This window comes from Malaya genurostris, chromosome 2, assembly GCF_030247185.1.
Source record: "Malaya genurostris strain Urasoe2022 chromosome 2, Malgen_1.1, whole genome shotgun sequence".
NCBI lineage: Eukaryota > Metazoa > Arthropoda > Insecta > Diptera > Culicidae > Malaya > Malaya genurostris.
In genome coordinates this window covers 81408682-81431683 of record NC_080571.1, presented here as the reverse complement: position 1 = coordinate 81431683, position 23002 = coordinate 81408682, and the positions used below count along the sequence as shown (strand labels likewise).

At 35.2% G+C, this 23002-nt stretch overlaps 1 protein-coding gene across 1 annotated transcript in view; it reads left to right on the top strand.

Moving 5' to 3' along the window:
- The first annotated feature begins 8391 nt into the window (after nt 1–8391).
- Nucleotides 8392–23002, top strand: part of LOC131432356 (uncharacterized protein ZK1073.1) — a 176498-nt gene continuing 161887 nt past the window's right edge. The window contains exon 1 of the mRNA XM_058598579.1: nt 8392–8651. The gene's annotated coding sequence lies outside the window, so the exon portion shown is untranslated. The remainder of the gene's footprint in view (nt 8652–23002) is intronic.

Genomic DNA, 23002 nt, shown 5'->3' with positions numbered 1-23002 from the left:
CGAGTAGTGGCAGAAGCAAGATCTAGCCAGAAGACAACAGGATCCTTGTGGCTTCGAATCATGGGTAGAAGTCGTTTTTGTAAACATTCCTTGATGTATATTTTGCTGTTCATTGAAGCAGTGGAGATGAAGGGTTTCGAAATCTTACCGCAGCTTCAAATTGCTTACCAGACCATTGCTTTCTTACCAAATTTTTTGACTTCAATCGATGTCTCGGACTGGTTTAACACTTGCCCTTCTCGCACCGTATAATATTGTGGTCCCGGCAAGGATTTGTAATCGAGTTTCATGTAGGTTTCGTCGTCCATGATTATGCAGTTCAAATTTCCAGCAAGAATCGTATTGTACAGCTTTCGAACCCTCGGTCTGATCGATGCTTCTTGTTTCGAACTACGTTTTGGTTGTTTCTGCTTCTTATAGGTTCGAAGATTCAAACGTTCTTTAGCACGAAGAACATTTGACTTCGAAATGCCCACTTTTTTCAGTCGGTGTTGAACAGTCGTTCGCACCGCACGCGTATAGCTCTTGGCTCCTGGAATTTTTTTTCTGGCTACCTAGAGTTTCATTGATTCAAGGCTTCAGTCTTTTTCAAGGCTACCTGAATCACTAACTAAGTGACTAAGTGATACAAAGAGTGATATTAGAGTGACTAAGTGATACAAAGAGTGATATTAGAGTGACTAAGAAATTAATCAGCCTTTTTTAAGGCTAGCTAGGAGTCTAATCGAAGACTAATTTAGCCTAGTTAATTTAATTTAAAATTTCATTAATTTCAAAAATGCCTGCGTCCAACCGGAAAGGCAACAAGCCTAAGGCTAAAAATAATTCAATACGGAATAAATCACAATCCGTTATTCAACATTTTTCTAATAACATTCACGATCTTATAGAATCTGAATGTAAAAATAAAAGACAACTGACGGATTTCCCCTCCATTGATTCTATGCCTAATTCTAATATTTACGAGATTCTTCCTGAATCCGATTGTAGCGACATAGAAGAAAATTCTTCAAAAATTCCCAAAATGGACGCTTGTCGTTCTGGGAAGAAACATCAATCTATGCCACCAGTGACGGTGATGATTTCAGACTTCAAAGCATTCCGTACTGAGCTTTCTACTTTTCTCCCGGAAGTAAAAGTCTCATTTCAAATCGGACGAAGAGGAGAATGTCGAGTCTTGGTGGATGGATTGGAAGATTACGAACGTCTTATTCGATATTTGTCCGAAAAACTTCATAAATTTTATTCATATGATATAAAATCAGACAGACCCTTCAAGGGTGTCTTGAAAGGATTATCAAATGATCAAAGTATTGATGAAATTAAAAATGAAATAAAAGAATTGCTTGGTTTTGCCCCTTCCCAAGTAATACTTATGAAAAAAAGAACGAATGGTACTTCTAAACCACGCTCTGGAATTTCCCATGAACTTTACCTAATACACTTCAATCGAAGTGATGTAAACAATTTGAAAACTTTAGAAAAAGTACGTTTCATTTCCCACATTAAAATTCATTGGGAACATTATAAACGGCATAATCGTATTGCAAACTTAACGCAATGTCGTCGTTGCCAAGGCTTCGGCCATGGAACCAAAAATTGTCATATGGATATACGGTGTTTGAATTGTGGTAAATCGCATTCGAAAGACGTTTGTCCAATGAATGAAACCACTGATAAATTTTCATGTTCAAATTGCAATGGAAATCATAAATCCAATTATTTGAAATGTCCTGTCAGGGAAAAAATTTTAAACGCTCGTTCGCTTAGACAACAAGTCAAATCAACGACCTTAAATTTACAGAACATACCTGAAAATTCTTCTAAGGCACCTGCCAATTCGTCTTCTAACGAAAACAATTTATTGACAGGTAGATCGACCTCGTCATCATCTTCTTCTAATGTCAGTTATGCTGGTATATTAGGTAGAAATCTATCTCCTATTTCTTCTAATGTAAATAATCAAAACACAGGAACGCCTTGCAGTTCTTCTTCTAACGAAAACAATTTATTAATAGGTAGACCGGCCAAATCATCTTCTTCTAATGGCAGTCTACCTACAAATATTCCTTCAATGCCATTCGCTTCTTTAAATGAAGTCGATTTAGGCGATATAACTGAAAATAAAATGATCTACCTACAAGATCAACTTTTTCAAATGATCATCCAAATGAATTCGACTTCATCACTTTTTGAAGCATTTCAAATCGGATGGAAATTTGCAAATAATATTATAATGAATTTAAAATTTAACAGTGATGTTAAATAATTATTTGAATATTTTAAATTGGAATGCTCGATCTTTGAAATCGAGTGAAGATGAATTTTATAATTTTCTCAAAGTTCACAAAATTCATATTGCCATTGTGACCGAAACTTTTCTTAAACCAAATGTAAAATTGAAAAGTAATCCACATTATGTGGTTCATCGATTTGACAGGTTTACTGGAATTGGTGGTGGAGTTGCCATTTTTGTCCAACGGCAAATTAAACATCGAATTTTACCTTCTTTCAATACTAAAGTTATTGAAAGCTTGGGAATCGAAGTTGAAACCATTCATGGAATTTATTTCATCGCTGGAGCATATTTGCCATTCCAATGCACCGGCGAACAATTAAATTTCTTTAAAGGCGATTTGCAAAAACTTACAAGATATCGATCGAAATTTTTCGTAATAGGGGACTTAAATGCTAAGCATGTCCAGTGGAATTGTAGGCAAAATAACAGTAATGGTAAAATACTTCATAATCAACTCTCAGCTGGTTACTTTACAGTTCTTCATCCCAGTAATCCTACTTGTTTCTCTTCCGTGAAAAACCCGTCTACAATTGATCTGGTTCTAACAGATCAAAGTCACATTTGTAGTGAACCGATTACTCATGCTGATTTTGACTCAGATCATCTTCCTGTAACATTCAGACTTTCCAACGAAGCTATAATTAATCCAATTAGTTCTATTTTCAACTATCATAGAGCTAATTGGTTGGATTACAGATCTCACATTGAAAATCATGTGGATCATGAAACTATTTTAGAAAATTCTGCGGACATCGACACAGCAATTGATAATTTGAATCATTATATTATCGAAGCTAGAAATCTTTCAGTTCCCAAAGCTCAAACTAAATTAAATTCTCCTATCATCGATGACAATCTTCAACTGCTCATTCGGTTGAAGAATGTTCGTCGACGACAATATCAACGTTCTCGTGATCCTGCTATGAAAAACATAGTTAAGGATTTACAAAAAGAAATTAAACATAGATTTACTCTTTTGCGAAATGAAAATTTCGCTAAAGAAGTTGAACAAATTAAACCATATTCTAAACCTTTCTGGAAACTTTCTAAGGTTCTTAAGAAACCTCAGAAACCAATTCCTGCTCTCAAGGAAGGAAATCAAATACTTCTTACAAATGGTGAAAAAGCTCAAAAGCTAGCTCAGCAGTTCGAGAGTGTCCACAATTTTAATTTAAACGTTGTGAGTCCTATTGAAAATGAAGTCTCACTGAAGTATGATCATATTTCAACCCAAGTGTTATCACACGATGACATTATTGAGACGAATTTTGATGAAATTAAATCAATTATTAGGAAACTCAAAAACATGAAGGCTCCTGGTAATGATGGAATTTTTAATATTCTTATTAAAAATCTTCCCGATGTTGCCTTGAGACTCCTGGTTAAAATTTTCAACAAGTGTTTTTCATTAGCTTACTTCCCAAAAAGATGGAAAAACGCTAAAGTAATTCCTATCCTAAAACCTGATAAAAACCCAGCAGAAACATCAAGTTATCGCCCAATTAGCTTACTTTCTTCTATCAGTAAACTTTTTGAAAAAATTATCTTGTTAAGAATGATGACTCATATAAATGAGAATTCAATTTTTTTACCAGAGCAGTTTGGATTTCGTCATGAACATTCAACTACTCATCAACTTGTCAGAGTAACGAACATGATAAAATCAAATAAATCTTCTGGGTTATCCACTGGAGTTGCTCTTCTAGACATAGAAAAAGCATTCGACAGTGTTTGGCACAAAGGTTTAATAGCAAAAATGTCTGATTTCCAGTTTCCTATTTATTTGATCAAAATGATTCAAAATTATTTAACTGATCGTACTCTTCAGGTTAGCTATCAGAATTGTAAATCTGAATTGCTACCCGTACGAGCCGGTGTTCCGCAGGGTTCGAGTGTAGCTCCAATCTTGTATAATATTTTCACTTCTGATCTTCCAAATCTACCCGTTGGTTGTCAGAAATCGCTATTCTGTGACGACACAAGTCTGTTAGCCACAGGTAGAAATCTAAGAGTGATCTGCAGTCGCCTACAAAGAAGTTTAAATATTTTCAGTGATTATCTGTCAAAATGGAAAATTAAACCAAATGCAGCAAAAACGCAATTAATTATCTTTCCTCACAAGCCAAGAGCTTCTTTTCTTAAACCAAACAATAATCACATTCTCAAATTGAATGGCTTGGAATTGACATGGTCTGATCAAGCTAAATACTTAGGTTTAACGTATGACAAAAAACTCACTTTCAAGGATCACATTGAAGGAATCCAGGCAAAGTGTAATAAATATATTAAATGTTTATATCCTCTTATAAACAGAAATTCTAAGCTCTGTCTAAAAAACAAATTGTTAATTTATAAACAAATTTTCAGACCAGCCATGCTTTATGCGGTACCAATTTGGTCAAGCTGTTGTTCCACCAGGAAGAAAACGCTTCAAAGGATTCAGAATAAAATTCTGAAAATGATTCTGAAGCGTCCTCCCTGGTTTAGTACAAATGAGTTACACAGACTCACAAATATAGAACCATTAGATGTAATGTCACATAATATTATAAGCAAATTCCGACAAAAATCGATGCAATCTTCAATTGAATCGATTCGCTCTCTGTATTAGTTAGTAAGTTAGTATATAAGTTCCTTTTCCCCATTACACAATACAAGTAGGTTTAGAATTTTCCCTACACAAAAATCTCAGAATTGCGGAAGCAAATGATGTCTTCATGGTAATAACCAAATCATATATATATAACAGGGCTGAAAAGTCACCACTTGTGGCTGAACACCCAAATTAAATCTTAATAATTTAATTTTAACTCATATTCCAATAAATAGTTATTTAAAAAAAAAAAAAAAAATAAATAAAAAAAAAAAAAAAAAAAATGCCCACTTTTTTGGCCACATCCCGAACTGAAACCTCCTTCTTTTGCTCGAACGACTTCAGTATACGTTAATCCAATTGAGGGTTAACAGGACCTTTTTTTGGGACCCGTTTCCGGTTGATCCTCAAAGGTGTTATCCTCACCGAACTTCCTGATTGCATTTCGCACGGCTTTTTCACATACTCCTACCATTTTTGCTATCTTTCTCAGTGACAGTCCGCGTTCTGTGCACCATTTGTACACAATTTTTCGACGTTGTTCTGCTGAAAGTCCACGCGTTTCGCGACAAACTAATGAAAACGAATAAACAACTGTACAAGTGGTTAGAGAAGAGTGTAAACAACAGGACGCAGCCATAAAAATGGACAGGTTCTGAACCATTGCGAAATGGCAGCGGTTTTTGGTTGCGTCCATACTTTCTGGGACAGTCTTTATGTACATTGATGGGAAGCATTGTATTATGCCTTAGTTTACTCTACGCTCGAATATGCACTGGTTGTCTGGTTACCGCACTATCAAAACGATATCCGAAGCATTGAAGCAGTCCAACGAAAATTTGTTCGATTTACTCTGCGTCGTCTTCCTTGGAGATACCCTTGGAACCTTCCAAGTTACCATGACAGATGCAAACTGATTGATTTCGATTCGTTATCTGTCTATCGCGATGTCAGCACGGCTACTTTTGTGGCAGATCTTCTCCAATCAAGAATAGACTGCTTCGAGCTCTTACAGCTTTTACCAATAGATATCAATCGGCGTAATTTTCGAAACTATTCTTTTCTTCGGATTCCCTATGCTAGAACTAATTACGGGTACAACGAGGCTTTTGCCAGAAGGACCGCATATTCATCCACTGTTCCAATTTATTGACTGTAATCTCTATCACGAAATGTTGTCAAAAATTGTTCCTAGGGTTACTATTTAATTTGTTTTAGTTAGTTTAGAAATACTATGTTGAAGTGAAATGTATCATTTGGATGATTGTAATCTTTTGATGTAAAAGAAGAGGTGGTTTTATGCTTGTTGGAGAGCAAGTTTGACAGTAACTAATTCTACACCAAAAAAAAAACAAATAAACAGAAAAAAATTCGACTTAAAATAAAAAATAAATCTCTTCCCAAAGAATTTTAGTTCATTATCTGCGCAGTTGTCTCAAACTTCTTATATGCAAGTTACAATTGTTTTGAGCTCAATTTTTCCTATCTAATCTATTATCTAAAATATCAATTTTCCTTCCAAGCCTTTCGAAAACACTAATTATTGTTGTACAATAAGTAGCATGAACAAAATTAGAATTACAACAATCAAAATCTTGTTCGCCGGATGATGCAGCTTTGAATTACTCCTAGAGCCAGGCCCGTACCCAGGATTTCGTTTCGGGAGGGGCCCACAAATAAGAAATAATGCGTCTAAGTGATGATTCTTGTGCATTTAGTATTTTTTGTTTTATTATTTATTGAAGAGTGAGTGCAAGTATGTTGCATTTTAAGTGAATATGTACTCACATATATCGGATTGGACAATGAGAGATTTAAGCGAAAATTTCTATGTGTCAAAGGGAAGGGATCGATTTTTACATTTCTTCTAGTCCTAGTCCCATAGTTCGAATTCGACTTCTAGTTCTGGAAAAGCTGAGTGATGAGTATTAAAACCTTCAATTTCAATGGTGTGTTCTTATAAGTCACGATGTAAGAAGGAACAAATATTTCGAAACTATTGAGTAAGCTCTTCTAGTTTTGCAAAATTTGTTGGTTATTTGTCGAACATATGGTCAAGCTGATTTTAACAAATTTATATTCAAATGAAGTGCCTTATAATCCCACGTGATCCTATTTAATTTCATCGAGTCAACTTCCGTGTCTGGATCAGAGATGCCTGCAGATTTGTTTGTAAATCAGCTGATTTATAAAATAAGCTGTAGACATGTTTCAGTTGCAGACTTTTTTGTAGACTTTTGAAAATCACGTTTTTAGTAGACGTTTGTAAAAATTTACCGATATTTTAAATTTCCGCGATCTTTTTTTTGTTCGCTATACCAATTCCGTGCTTCATTCTTTAAACAAAATTTGGAGTTCGCGTACTTTTTTTCGAGTTAAAATTTTTCAATATATTTGAGATTTTCAGGGGAATATATGCATGAATATATTTGAAATTTTACAGGGTGATGAGTATAAAATTTAAATTCCTAATTGGGAGTGATGATGTAACAAAAGAAAAATGTTCTTAGTAGCATTCAAAAACTTCGAAACGGAACTCACATAAATTTCTAAGAGCTCACACCGATTTTCAAACGCTCCAATAATTCACACTTATACTTATATTACCGAAATCGGTAATGTCCTGTTCTCTGGCGTATAATAATGGAGTACGTCAACAGTAACCAACCGACACCATCATTATCAGCATAGGCGAACATGCTTCTGAAGCGTGCTCGCGTTCATCTTTTTTATCCTGAGTATGCAAGTGCAACATCCAGCGGCAGGAAATCTTTTTCATTCGCAGAATCTTGCTAAAACTATGATATGTTTGCTCAGTACTAATCATAATGGCACTTTCTGATCATCCAGTACCATTTCCTTTAAGTTTGACATTGATTGTAATCACTGTGAAACCCGACTTTTGAGCCTCGAAAATAAATTCGATTGCATAAAGAAGCGGGCTATTTAAAACTGGTTGATAAAATCTTCTAATTAGCACATCTTGTTAGTTGATAACCAAAAAATTCATTTCTGTTCCTGATTTCGAAAATAAAAGTAAAAAAACCCAAAATGGAAATTACTTTACTTCGATTTCGGGAGGGGCCCGGGCCCCTTCGGCCCCCCCTCTGGGTACGTGCCTGCCTAGAGCTATGATGGATTTCCTACTGCACACAATTAGAATCTCTCGATACATTTTAGTACCTCAGCCGGTGTATTTTCCGCTCCCAAAAGTGTACGATCATCAGGGCCACAGGAACGTGTATGTTAAAAATCTATATCCGTTGTGCGTTGGGTGTGTGTGCAGCAGGAGTGCGGGCGTTCGTGAAGAAAAAATAGCGGCATCGCAGTACCGAAAACAAAAAACGCAACAACCGCCGACTAACCGTTCGAGTGAGTGCGATGGGGAACACCACTGCAGCTGGACAGAGACGGTGCGAAAACATCAACAGACACAAGCATCGGCGAAGGTTCCGAACGAATTTCAACGCCTTTGCGAAGTCAGTTTGATTTGTGTAATCTAATCGGTATCATACAGCAAAAACAGGCAGCCGCGGCTCCCGGTTTCGGTTCGCTTTCCGTTTTAGTGGATTTCTGAGTTTTAAGAACTAATAAACGTCGCCGTCGTTGGTCGTTACGTTGACTGTCGGTTCAAGCTACGGAGGGAGCATCGTGAGTTTTTCCGCGAAGTTGATAAGGTGACAAGTTTTGGGTGTGTCTTTAGAATTTTTGGTTACAAACCAAAATACGATACGTTCGATAGTTTAAAAGTGTCCGTAGGTAATTTTGAATGATGTCTCCAAAGGATCGTGACATTGAACTTCACTGAACTCAAATTGTGATTAGGAAGTGCACGGTAAAAGCGAAAGAAGTGCATCGATTCGGCAAAGCAAACAAGTGTTCAGAGCATTCTATAAATAGTCGATCGTTCAATTAATCGACTGGTGCGAGCAGACTAATTTCACCCAGAAGTACGCTGTGCTGATTGCTAGCTTTTGCATCGGTGTTCGAACGTTCGATTGATTGATCACTTTTTACCCGGGGATCTCATCTACCGTCGTCGTTTGCCAAAGGAGCCGAATTTAGTTCGGTTGATCTGGTGCGCACTCGGTTGACATTCACACCCAGATTATGATGAAAACTGACGGCAACTTTACTCAGCTGGACCTGTTTATTAACGGACCCGGTAGCCGGGATATTGCAACTAAGTGTGGCGCAAAACCGATCTTTTACAGGTCGGTCGCAGTGAGGGAAATTCTTGTGCCGTTTATTTTTAACCATTTCTTTTTTCACGCATCATCTTGATCGGCGGGAGTATTCTGTAGGATGAGAGTTGAAATTTAGATATGCTTTTTTTCGGAGAGATGGTGTATTGGTGACATTTGTAATAAGTTTTTAGAGGACTCTCTATGCATGTTTGGTATTAACCGGATTCGACCGTGACTAATTGGCTTGTTTAGTATTTTATACAGGCCTCGAGAAAACTTTCGGTTTTCGGTGGAGTTTTAATATTCAGTTATGCTTGAACTAATTTTGTATATTGCGTACTCTATCTGAGAAGAGAGCTCGGGTAGACTAGACTATATTGTAAATTATTGTTCATTTTACCTAATGTAATTTATTTAGGTGAAATGAAAAAATACCTACGTTCAGTGTAAAATTGTGATTAAGGTGATTTGAAATATTCGATTGTAATAGCAGCTTTCAGCACGTGTTCACATTGTCTGTTCAGTCATATAATCAGAGACATTTTGGTCGGTTGTAAGAAAAAATCAAATAAGTGAAACTTAGTTTTGAAAACCCGTCTAAGTATTTTGAAACGCAAAAACCGGATAAAAACAAAAATCGGACACGATTTTTTCAATGCCAGTCATTTAAAAACATCTTTTTTGCAAGAACCTGACAAAAAAGGCGGATAGGTAATGTTAGAGACATAACTGGATGATGTGAATACGAACAAAACTAGCACACACACTTCCGAATATCAGTTAGTTGATCGATTGTGTGAATTATGCAAACTTTGCCTTGAAACGATGCACCTGCACTAAAGTACGGATTAGTTACATCAAACATTCTGACACACAATTAAATATTACGAAATAATTTGTGTAGTTCTTCATAATAATATAATGGAGGTTCTGAAAAGAACCTTTTATGAAGGCGTTCGTGTTGGAGAATGATAAGTTGCATTCGAATTCCGATGGATGCCGCTGACTTCCGTCATTTATTTTTAGGCTGACCTTGGATGCCATTCTGATATGGTTTGCGTAGGTATAGCGTTCTCAACCGATTATACACTAGGGTGGGACAAGGTTGTATGATGAAAAGATGAAAAGTCCCATAAGTTCCATGAAAAATTTTAGCTTGCTCTGATAAACTATATTTTCGCGCCCGAGGTTTAAAGTTTACATGGGATTTAGTATGGAGAAATTTACCTTTGACAAAAAACTATAAGGATCAGTTCCATGGGGTTGTTCGAGCCATTGATGTGGAACAAGGCAGCCAAAATTTCTAATGATCTACAATTAAAAAGTTCAATCAATCCGAACCAACACCGAACATCGAATGAGAGATTCTCTTTGTTTACTTTCTCTTTCGATTATCGCGAAATATTCCTGCTTTTTTGAGTAATTTCTGCAGTGCAGATTAAAAGATGATAGCTTTAGTTATTATAATCGGTAAATAATTGGAGAGAAGGATTTCTAGGAGTACCGTAATAATCGAAGGAGAAGATAAACAAAGAGAATCTCTCATTGTCACATTCGTCGTTTTGAACATTTTATACAGATTTGTCTTGATTTGCATTTGTTCTATAGCCGACGAAATTACACCAATATCGCAAATGTATGCATTTATATGTTTGTACATACTTGCGATTTCGATAATTAAGCTTCTCTTCGCCCAGCTTGTGTTCAAGTTTTTTATGCAAGCAGTTTTTTTAGCGTTAAGTTTTTCTACCATTCTGCGATTTCGGTTAAAGCGATAAACTATTTCTCATTATCAATCGAGTTCATCTTATATAAATTAGAAATTAATCTTAAGCACTCAAAATTTATCCTGGGGTAGTTGTCAATTTAATGGAACATGGAATTTAATCCGAGCTTGCATGACACAAGATCAGAGCATACCAATTAAACCTTCAAATCGTTTTATGGTACGTTTTTGTCTTGCGGTCTAGTAACAACCTACCTCTAGCATGCTACGAGTAGGACTGAAACGTTAGCTATAATTTTGCTTCTATTTATAGATACGCGTGCTTCCAACAGCTTCGCGTTTGCATCGATTGACCAATCAGAGCGATGCTTTCCTCCTTCAAAACAATCGTCTATGACAGGGAAATCCGGTATGCCAAATATTTTTAGCAGCCAAATAGGACACTGCTCGCTACTAATCAAAATTTCAATCATATATAATTGAAAATACGTGGCTCGATACGTTCAAATCGAAACTTAGAAATATTTCCTATCAAATGATGAAATAATATTAAAAATTGATACAAAATATACTGAGCTGTAAGTGTTTAAAACCTGACCACATTTCTACGTGTAGTTTTTCTGATTTGCACCCCTATATAGAAAATAAAGATGTGTTCCACATCAAAATCGGCTGAGGATCAACCTATAAACTCTAGAAAGCAGTGCATGTGTGATTTCCGTAGGAAATTTATCGAGGAGGTAAACCTTTGAAGACCGCAAAACAATCCGAGATTTGTAGAAAAAGTTATTAAAGGAAAACCGACACAAAGCCCGAACAATATCTCATTCCTTAATGTATCTAGCATCACTACTGCTAGTGGTGATGATATGATTTTGCTTTCTTTTATTATGCTATAATGGTTGATCAGAGTTGTTTGATGTCTTAACAATAGTTACTCAGCTTAGTACGAAGATTTTTTTTCAAGTGGCAAGCCATGTTCCAAAACTCACTGTAAAAACTCGAAAAAGTCTAACTTTTTAATTTGAAGAAACAGGTTTTTGGAGTCTTCTACAATATTTTAGGAAAACTTAAATCCAATAGCTTTGCCGAATATCTCTTATAGTTTAGAAGGTACAGACGATACTATTTTTTGCAAGCAAAAACATAATTTACATAAATATTTGTGTCTTTACAGTAAGGTTTGGAGCATGGAGACTCTTCATTCTAAGTTAAGTAACTATCGTCAAGACATGAAACAACTCAGATCAAAGCAAAATTATATTGCCACCATTAGCAGCAGTGGTGCTAGATATATTAAGGAATGAGCTATTGTTCGGACTTTGTGTGGGTTTTCCTTTAATAACTTTTTTTTTTACAAATGTCAGATTGTTTTGAAATCTTCGAAGTTTTTCTTCTTTAGGGAACATTTAGAGCCCTTAAAAAGGCTGTTTTTGTAGAATGCTCCCCATTGATGTCCAGTTTCCATTGTATTTTGCTCCAATGCAAACGACCAGCAACTAGATGACGCTCTTGTTTGAAGCGACACTCGCACTGCGAACGTCTCGCAGGAGAACCGCTTCCTGTGCAGATTGATTCAATACTAAAGCAATGTTTGTGAAAGAATTTCTTTTTACTTGATTTCGTTTGCAGCTTTTCAGCAGTCCTAACAGCTCGCAAAATTGCATCATATTCAATTTTGATGTTGATCATATTATTTCGGATTTGCATATTTTAGTCAAAGAAACTAACAAAATGCTGTACGGAATTCATTTTTGGTTCTCTGAAGGGCCAAATTGTGGAATTCTCTACCATATTCAACATCGTTCGATGCATTTTTCTCGAACGCTTTATTTGCACTCATTTGGTGCGAAGTTCGCACTGCGAAAAGTGCATAAAGATAATCCCATTATTCTAAATTTGCACTAAACTGAAGATTTTTACCTCCGATTGGTAGTCTTTATAGCTCTTTAGATAACATTCAGTACCCTTAGAATGGCTGATTTTGTAGTATGTTTCTCATCGTTGTTCACTTTTCATTGAATTTTTTTCAATGCAAATGACCAGCAGCTGGATGTCATAATCGCTCTTGTTAGAGGCCAAAACCCGCACGAACGATCCGCAGGAGAATTAAATACTAAAGCAATTTTGGTGAAGGGATTTTCTTTTAACATGATTTCTTTTGCAGCTTTCCACATATGGGAAGTCCTAAACTAATCGAATAATCTGAAAAATAATCGATTAAAATTTAATCGAATAGTTCGCAATTATACTCAATAGCGGCCCTTACACGATCATTAAAAGTGTCATTACTAAAAAGTAATGACACTTTTAATGATCGTGTAAGGTCTACGAGTTCAGTAATGACACGAGTAATGATGGAATTCCGGATTTTCCATCATTACCAACATTATTTCTTCTTCTTATTTTTTTGTGGAAGTGCTGAATATCTTTAGAACTATACGCGAAAAAATGACAAAGTGTAGATTTAAATTGTTGATATTTCATTAATCTTAACGTTTCAATGGCAAATCAAATTTATTTTCAACTAAACGAAAATAAAAATATTGTTATTGCTATTGCTGGAGTAGTTACAAATACTCATCATTAATAATGAACGTGTAATGCTAAAAAGTAATGATGTACAGTAATGCAGTAATGACGAGCGTATGAGCAGAAGTGTCATTACTTAGTAATGACACTTTTAATGATCGTGTAAGGGCCGCTAATTACATCGACATCTCTAAATATACCAAGTGTTAATTTTTTATAACTGCACAGAAAAAATTATGAATTTTACAAGTGACCTTATGCCATATTCCGATGCAATTCACAAAACTTAACTTTTCAAACGACGGAGGATTCTATTCGTAATGACTTTATGTCTAATCTGAATGTATTTTACTGGTTCAGACTGTAATTTGCTCTCAGTAAGAGAAACTGCACGAATTTATATGAACCATTTATCGACCCAGCAGATGTGTGTTTTTGTGGTTTAGTTAATTAACAGACGTACTTTGTGATTGACTGATTATCGGTTCAAGCAACGGCCGCATATTAATTATTTGTTTTTTTCAAATTTCATTGAAGTTCAAGACATTTAATTTTCACATCACCCAGCTCTACATGTGCATGTATGTAAATTCTTGTGAACTGCGATCTTCCATTTATGTGCATCTAGTAAGATATAAACTCACAAGATTTTTTCGTTCTATGTACCCAGTAGGTAACGCAGAAATGAAATGTTGCTCACTACACTAAAATTGTCGGCTCGGGTACGATAAAGGTAAACATGCGTTTCTTCTTTGATACTCGTTGATACCAAACGTTTCAGAAACTTTACTTTTGTCATTATGTCATACAACTGAAAATGTAATCATAAATTATTGATCATATTTCCGATGGCATGTAGCAAAATTATGTTGATACGTTAGATACAACAAGAGATATTCACGATCAAAAACTGATCACTCTATCGAAGGGTGAATTTTGAAAAAGCGCCCCATAATAAAGTAAGTCGTACTTACGACAATTAAAAGTTGAACGCAAAAACCGCACAAAAAAGGTGGGTGGGTAATGTAAGAGACTGAATACGAATAAACTGACATACTTCTTTCATGACCGTTCGTATTAATTGATTGATTGTGTGAATTTTGCTGGGTTTTCTCCTTCGCTTCCAGAATTGTTACGCTGCATCTATACTAAAATGTGGTTTATTATTGGCAAACATATTCTACCAAACAATTATACAAGGAAAACAAACAAGAGGGAGTAAAAAATAACAGGGTTACAAGACCGACAACAATGACATAAAAATACAACCTTAATTTATAAATACATTATAATTTGACAAACACACAATAATTCCACTAAATTAAAGTTATTAAGACAATAATTTCAAAAACCCGTCCCAAAAATACAAGTCATACTGCGATTTGAAGAATATTAATAAACCAAAAGCCGTCATCTGGGCTTTTAGGAATTCTACAGCTATAAATTATTGATATCTACTCGTTAGTACGGTTTTCCGAAAGTATGAAAGAAACATGTCAGTTCCATTCGTCCACCAGTTATGCCTCTGACATTACTCATCCGCTTTTTTGTGGACTTTTATACTCAGTGCAGGAAAACTTCGCAAAGTTCAATGGGAATATTCTACTAATTCTAAAAAGAACCGTTTTGCAGAGTGCTTATTCTATCTACACTAGAACATAAACTCCAAAATCCAGGTTCTGAATGTGATTACTGATAATTTATTGTCGCTGTTGCTGTTGAGAAGGCGTCCGAAAATCAAAAGGGAGCGCGAACTGGGTGTTTGTGAGGCGTTATACCACACAGATAAAAATATTTTGCGATTTTACATTTATTTTCATGCACATATTTGGAGCAACATTTACATTACAAAGCAGTCTTGTTCAATGAAAAACTAAATGAATTTTAATGTAATTATGGTTTAAAATCAGATTTTCGTTTCAACTGATGTCTATTTCATAGTACTATCGGTTTTTATGCCGTGTAGGTTTCATCTTTTCTTTCTGTGCACGCCGAAGGTCTGTTGTTGCTGCAGTTCATGGAAAGTCCTGATTACGATGTCCTGATCCGTCTAACACACAAAAAGAAATAATAATAATTGAGTTTTGTCTATGGATTTTATTATATACTTTTACTTCTAATAGTTTTAGAAAACTTAATTTTTATATTATTTATGATAATCTCACACTGTTGTTAATTTAATCATAAATTGCAGATAATATTTCTGATGGCATAGAGAAATAATTATGTTGTTGCGTTTAGTTGCACTCAGATCATCTTCCTGTAACATTCAGACTTTCCAACGAAGCTTTAATTAATCCAATTAGTTCTATATTCAACTATCATAGAGCTAATTGGTTGGATTACAGATCTCACATTGAAAATCATGTGGATCATGAAACTATTTTAGAAAATTCTGCGGACATCGACACAGCAATTGATAATTTGAATCATTATATTATCGAAGCTAGAAATCTTTCAGTTCCCAAAGCTCAAACTAAATTAAATTCTCCTATCATCGATGACAATCTTCAACTGCTCATTCGATTGAAGAATGTTCGTCGACGACAATATCAATGTTCTCGTGATCCTGCTATGAAAAACATAGTTAAGGATTTACAAAAATAAATGAAACAAAGATTTACTCTTTTGCGAAATGAAAATTTCGCTAAAGAAGTTGAACAAATTAAACCATATTCTAAACCTTTCTGGAAACTTTCTAAGGTTCTTAAGAAACCTCAGAAACCAATTCCTGCTCTCAAGGAAGGAAATCAAATACTTCTTACAAATGACGAAAAAGCTCTAAAACTTGCTCAGCAGTTCGAGAGTGTACACAATTTTAATTTGAACGTTGTGAGTCCTATTGAAAATGAAGTCTCATATTATTTTCAGTGATTTTCTGTCAAAATGGAAAATTAAACCAAATGCAGCAAAAACGCAATTAATTATCTTTCCTCATAAGCCAAGAGCTTCTTTTCTTAAATCAAACAATAACCACATTCTCAAATTGAATGGCTTGGAATTGACATGGTCTGATCAAGCTAAATACTTAGGTTTAACGTATGACAAAAAACTCACTTTCAAGGATCACATTGAAGGAATCCAGGCAAAGTGTAATAAATATATTAAATGTTTATATCCTCTTATAAACAGAAATTCTAAGCTCTGTCTAAAAAACAAATTGTTAATTTATAAACAAATTTCAGACCAGCCATGCTTTATGCAGTACCAATTTGGTCAAGTTGTTGAAAAAAAACGTGTTTAATCCACCTAGCAGTGAGATGATACCTATTTTTATCAATCCGCATGTGTTTTTTGCATGAATATTCTTCGGTGTTTAAGTTTTCATGACATTATTTTAATGACCCTCGTTTTAAGCGACAATTTGAGATTTTAATCACTCATTACTCTGTAATGTCGAAACTGCAAATCGGATCGAATTTGAATCTAGAAGTGTGATAATCGATTAAACATGCCATGATATGTAAGTTCCACTCTAGAGTTTACGGTAATTTAAGGTACTTCCAGAGCCGGTATTCAGGAACCAGCATAACCCAAACCGATTCGTATGGCCATATGACGAATAAATTACAACAGTTTTGAGTTCAACTTTGAAGCTTTTCGGGATTGTCATCTTCTATATCGGTTTGAATTTTAAAAATTCATCATCATGTAATTCGAGAACCAGAAGTCATAATTGGATAAAATAATTAATTTTTGTATATAAGTTTGTTTTAATTAAAATTTTTGTTTCTGAAATTTGATTAGGCTTTTTTTGAGAAAACGATTGAGCTTTGAGAAACGATTTTATACTGGAACCGGAATACTAAAAGCGGTATGGCCGAAGTCAGATAAATTCACTTGAGTAGCTGTACACTTTACATTTGTTTCAAAACATTTGAAAATCAGTTAAGACATCTTTGAGAGATCATAGCACGAATTAAATTTTTAGGTGCCTTCTGATCGACAACTGAATACCACTAAAACTGAAAAAAGTTAATTTTTTTATCGACTATCCAAATCTGCTAACCCGATAAACCTGATTAAATTATGTGGAATAGACATTTTTATACAATCCCCGAAACCGGAAGTTGGATCTGACTGAAAAGCAAGATGTTTTATAGAACTTTGAAACTTTTCATTTGAATCTTAGATGATTCTTAGATTTCATTTGCATCTTAGATCGGTTCAGCCATCTTCAAGAAAAATGAGTTACACAATTTTGATTTCGTTTCACATATCATCCTGTAGTTCCGAAACCAGAGGTCGGAACCAAACATAATGCAGGAACTTTGTTTGGGAGCATACGACTTTTCGTATGAATCTGAATTTGTAGAAAAGAAATTTTCCGAGAAAATTAATTGAAGTTATTTGTCACACACGCCTTTGCTGATCTCGACGAACTGATTCGAATGGTATATGGATGTTATGTTCTTCCAGCATTTATTGCTGTAAGTAGTTTAAAACAAAATAATTAAAAAAAATTCTGCCATCATCTGGTTTATATATGTCATATTCGAACGATTATGTTGCCAAAAACGAGCCGTGCCAAAATCGGTCCGAGGCTAAATGTCATGAAAAAGAATGCTGTAAACAATCCTTTTGGTTCTTAGAAACAATTGTATGTAACAGTATAAAAAATCGTGTTTTCCGTTGCTCCCAAGCATTTCTTTGTCATACAGCGCTCAAAACTCCTACTGCTGGAATAGGGGGAAAAGTCGCTTACAGAAAAATTTCGATATCTCCGTTAAAAATGGACGGATTTTAACAATCTATGGCTTGTTGGATAGGTATTACCGTGCGGAATCTAAGTCTGAAAACATATTCTGTTTTCAAGGTCAATTGTGACAGATACTGTCAAAAAACTGAAAATTTTGACATAAAACTTTGTATAACTCAAAAAGTAAACATCCGATCTCAAAACCATTCAATAGCGTTTTGGGTGACGGGGAGACCTTTCATTTGCGACTAGTTTGATGAAAATCGGTCCAGCCATCTCTGAGATCTCGACCTCTTAGTTGACAACACACATACGGACACACACACATACACACACACACACACACACACACACAGACATTTGCTCAGTTCGTCGAGCTGAATCGATTGGTATATGTCATTCGGCCCTCCGGGCCTCGGAAAAATTTTCGAAAGTTTGAGCGAATTCTATACCTATTTTTATATATATAAAAATAGGTAAAACGCCTCAAAGGATTCAGAATAAAATTCTAAAAATGATTTTGAAGCGTCCTCCCTGGTTTAGTACAAATGAGTTGAAGATTGCATCGATTTTTGTCGGAATCTGCTTATAATATTATGTGACATTACATCTAATGGTTCTATATTTGTGAGTTGTTGAAAAAAAACGCCTCAAAGGATTCAGAATAAAATTCTAAAAATGATTTTGAAGCGTCCTCCCTGGTTTAGTACAAATGAGTTGAAGATTGCATCGATTTTTGTCGGAATCTGCTTATAATATTATGTGACATTACCCTATAGAACCATTAGATGTAATGTCACATAATATTATAAGCAGATTCCGACAAAAATCGATGCAATCTTCAATTGAATCGATTCGCTCTCTGTATTAGTTAGTAAGTTAGTATATAAGTTCCTTTTCCCCATTACACAATACAAGTAGGTTTAGAATTTTCCCTACACAAAAATCTCAGAATTGCGGAAGGATGTCCTCATGGTAACAACCAAATCATATGTATAATAGGGCTGAAAAGTCACCACTTGTGGCTGAACACCCAATTTAAATCTTAATAATTTAATTTTAACTCATATTCCAATAAATAGTTATTAAAAAAAAATTGTTGCGTTTAGTTCAATTCGAGATATTTACGATCAAAAACTTATCACTCTCTCAGAGGGTAAGTTATGAAAAGGGGCACCGTAGTAAAGTAAGGCGTATTAACATCAAAAGATAACCGATTCTTCAAAGACAAATGTTTTTATATGGTTCTTGCATTCAAAGTTTTTTTATGTCCAGTTCTTCACTAAAAGATGATTTCAAAAAATTCTCGCATTGCAAAGCCCGTGACCGATTTTTGTTCTCAATGTTTTTATCCAATTTATGCATAAAAATACTTTAATGGATTGTCCAAACTAAATTGCATTAATCGGATTTTTTCTTCCAGTCGTTCGTATAGTGGTGGTCACTTGTAATCAGCCTTTGCTCAATATGAATGCTCGAAGAGGAAGGAGAGAAAATTTTTAAAGTTATTTTGAGGTATTCTTTAAAAAAAATGTGTGTATTTTAATTTCAATTTGGCATAAAGGTTCAGTGCGGAGGTTGGGTTTTGAATGTTAACAATTTTTCAACAACTGTTAATTTTCTATCAACGGCTCAGGAATGTTCTAGTATTTTTTTGTTTCGATTATCGAGGGTTTAACCTGAAGGTCATTCGCCTCTCTGGGCCAGAAAAACTCTCTGACTCAATGTGCGGGGTTGGGAATTGAACCCAGGTAGATCTCGTGACATGTATCGACTTACCCATTATGCTATACCCGTCCCCTTCTAATAATTTAATATATGTACTGTCCGTAATGCAAAAATGACAATAATATTATATTCATTAATATACTGAGCACAGTATAAACCTTGAGAGGCATCGCCTTGATTGATCATTCGAAGCGGATTCGAAACAATAATAGTATTCGAATCCATGTTTTGTTTACACTGAAAATCGAGGGTGCCTTGAAATTGATCAGACGCAGTCAGTGTTTATTTTCAATAAAAGTAGTGATCCTATAACCAACGGAGATCAACGGAGACGTTGTTATGATTCCAATTGAACTACCAAAAGCGATTCCCATCTGCTTGTTTACTATTGCCTTGTGGCCCGCTGTTCACTAGCAGTGGGGAGTTTTGATACCAAATAGTGAGTATATGATATTTGAAAGAAACGTGAAATAATTTACAAATGACTTAGGCTGTATTCTCACCGAATTGGAGTAAAACTGATAGGTACACTTAATTTTTGGTAACAAGTTTGATACTTTACACAGAAAAGCCAGCTGTTAGTTAGTTGTTTTTCTGAATTTGATTGGTTAAAATTTGGTACAACTAATCGCTTGTTGTTTTAATTGAACTGTCATTTTTGATGTATCATGCTAGCAGTTTAGCACAGCGCTGCCAACTATACCGATTTCTCGGTATTTACACCGATTTTGTCGTGAATACGACTTACTTTACTGTGGGGTGCCTTTTCAAAATTTACCCTCTGAGAGAGTGATAAGTTTTTGATCGTGAGTATCTCTTGTTGTATCTAACGAATCAACATAATTTTTGCTACATGCCTTCGGAAATATGATCACAATTTTATGATAAAATATTCAGTTGTGTGACATAATCTCAAATAATTCAAAATTAAACTTTTCTGAAATGTTTGGTATAAACGAGTATCAAAGAAGATAATTCATAAGGCGCGTTTGCCTTTCTCGTATTTTTAAAGCTCATAGCTCAGTGATTTGTGAAAGGATTTATATAATCTAACTACCAATAGAATCGAAATTTTTCAATTTAAGCGTGTAAAGAAAAAGCATTGAAGTATTTAAATAGAACACTTTTGAAAACCCTGTCTCATTTGACCCATGTCAACACCAGCCAATCAGAACGCGTTCTGAGGAAGAGAACAAAATATCTGCTGCTGTACAACAAATCGTTCTAGAAAATGTTCCGAATAGTGTTTGATATCGTAGTGAGTTCCACAATTTGGCCCTTCTGAAAGGCAGGAATGAATCCCGTAGAGCATCCTGATAGTTTCTTTCAATGAAACGCAAATCCGAAATGAAATATCGAAATTAAATTCAATATGCTGCTATTTTTATAGCCGTTAGGACCGCCCATTAGTGAAAAAGCTACAAACGAAATCAGGTAAAAACAAGCCTCTCAAGAAAAATTGGATCACTGCCACTGCGAGCAGATGTATTTTGTGTCGTTTGCAAAGTTAGTTTCGCTTCCGACAAGAGCGATTACGTCACAGCTGCCAGTCATTTGCATTGGCGAAAAAGCAACGGTGGAGAGCATTACACAAAATCAGCCGTTCTAATGGCTCTAAAAGTTTTCTAAAGAACTATTAGGATTTGTTGTTCGCAAATCGAAAGGAAATATCCTCAGTTTAGTGCAAATCTAGAACAGTTTGGTTAGATTTTTGCACTTTTCTCTGTGTGAAATTCACAGTAATCGAGATCAAGTGAAGCCTTCTGTTTTTGAGAAAAATGTGGAAAAGGGGAATGCTTGCATAATTCATACAATTGATCAACTAATTGATATTCGGAAGTGTTAAGGAACATTTCAGTTGTTTTCGTATTCACGACATCCAGTTATGTCTCTGACATTACACACCCGTACTTTTTGGACTCGATACAGGAATACAGATATGCTCTCTCAAAATACCGATATTTCAATTTTCATACAGGTAAATACTGATTTTCAGTTTTTGTGTTGGATTCCATAGGGGTAAACCAGGTCGAGCGACCTTTTTTTTTGGTCGAAAAATCAGTTTCTGCACTAAATCACTAAATGATTTTTCGAAAAAGATATTGTACAGATAAATTTTTCCCCCTTATACAGATTTTTGGAAAAAAAAAACAGTTGACAGCACTGATTTAGCCATGACACGCACCACAAACGAGTAATTCACGCGTTTTTTTTTTAGAACGGCCAATATGCCACCTGTCAACTTCCACTTTCGAAAGAAATTGCAAGCGAGCTATGAAAGATAGAGTATTAAATTTAACACCAGACGAAAGAGAAAACTTTTCTCTGCCGTTTACTATTATGACTTACTCTCAGCGAGTGCCGAGTCATTCGAAATTACTCTTTAAAGTGAATGTTGATGGATGGCATATTGGCCGTTCTAAAAAAAGGCGTGAATTAAAAGTTATAGTTTAGCAATGACATACACCTTAAGCGGTACATTATACGTTTCAATGAGGTGTCACTCGTGCAAGTGATCAATGACACAATCCTGGCCAAGTTGCTCGCATGAAAGGAAAAAATGTCTCAGTTTTTTTTAACCAATTATTCAGTTATTTGAACTTAAAACGCCAATTGCAATAAATATTCTTGCCTTTCTCATATAGAAAGGCTATGCAATCACTGTGAAAAACGACTTCTTAACCGAGGCCCGGAGAGCCGAATGTCATATACCATTCGACTCAGCTCGACGAACTGAGAAAATCTCTTTCTCTCTCTCTCTCTCTCTCTCTCTCTCTCTCTGTGTGTGTGTGTGTGTGTGTGTGTGTGTGTGTGTGTGTGTGTGTGTGTGTGTGTATGTGTGTGTGTGTGTAACAAAAATATGAACTCACTTTTCTCACGGATTCAAATTAAAGGTCTTATGGTCCCATAGGCTGCTATTTAATTTCATCTCGATCCGACTTCCGGTTCCGGAGATATAGGATGAAATGTACCAAAAAATGGAAAAATATGCACTCACTTTTTTCAGAGATGGCTGAACCGATTTTCACAAACTAAGATTCAAATGAAAGGTCTTGTAGTTCCATTGCCTTTACCAATTTCATTCGAATTTTTTTCACGAACGATGGTCAAAACCAGATACAAATCCTATGAAACTGTCTGATAAATTTTTCTAGTTTGTTAGTTTGTGGTGATATGATATTGAAATGCAACAAAAGATTAAAATTTCAAAGAGGGAATTCACCAGCAAAATGTTCAC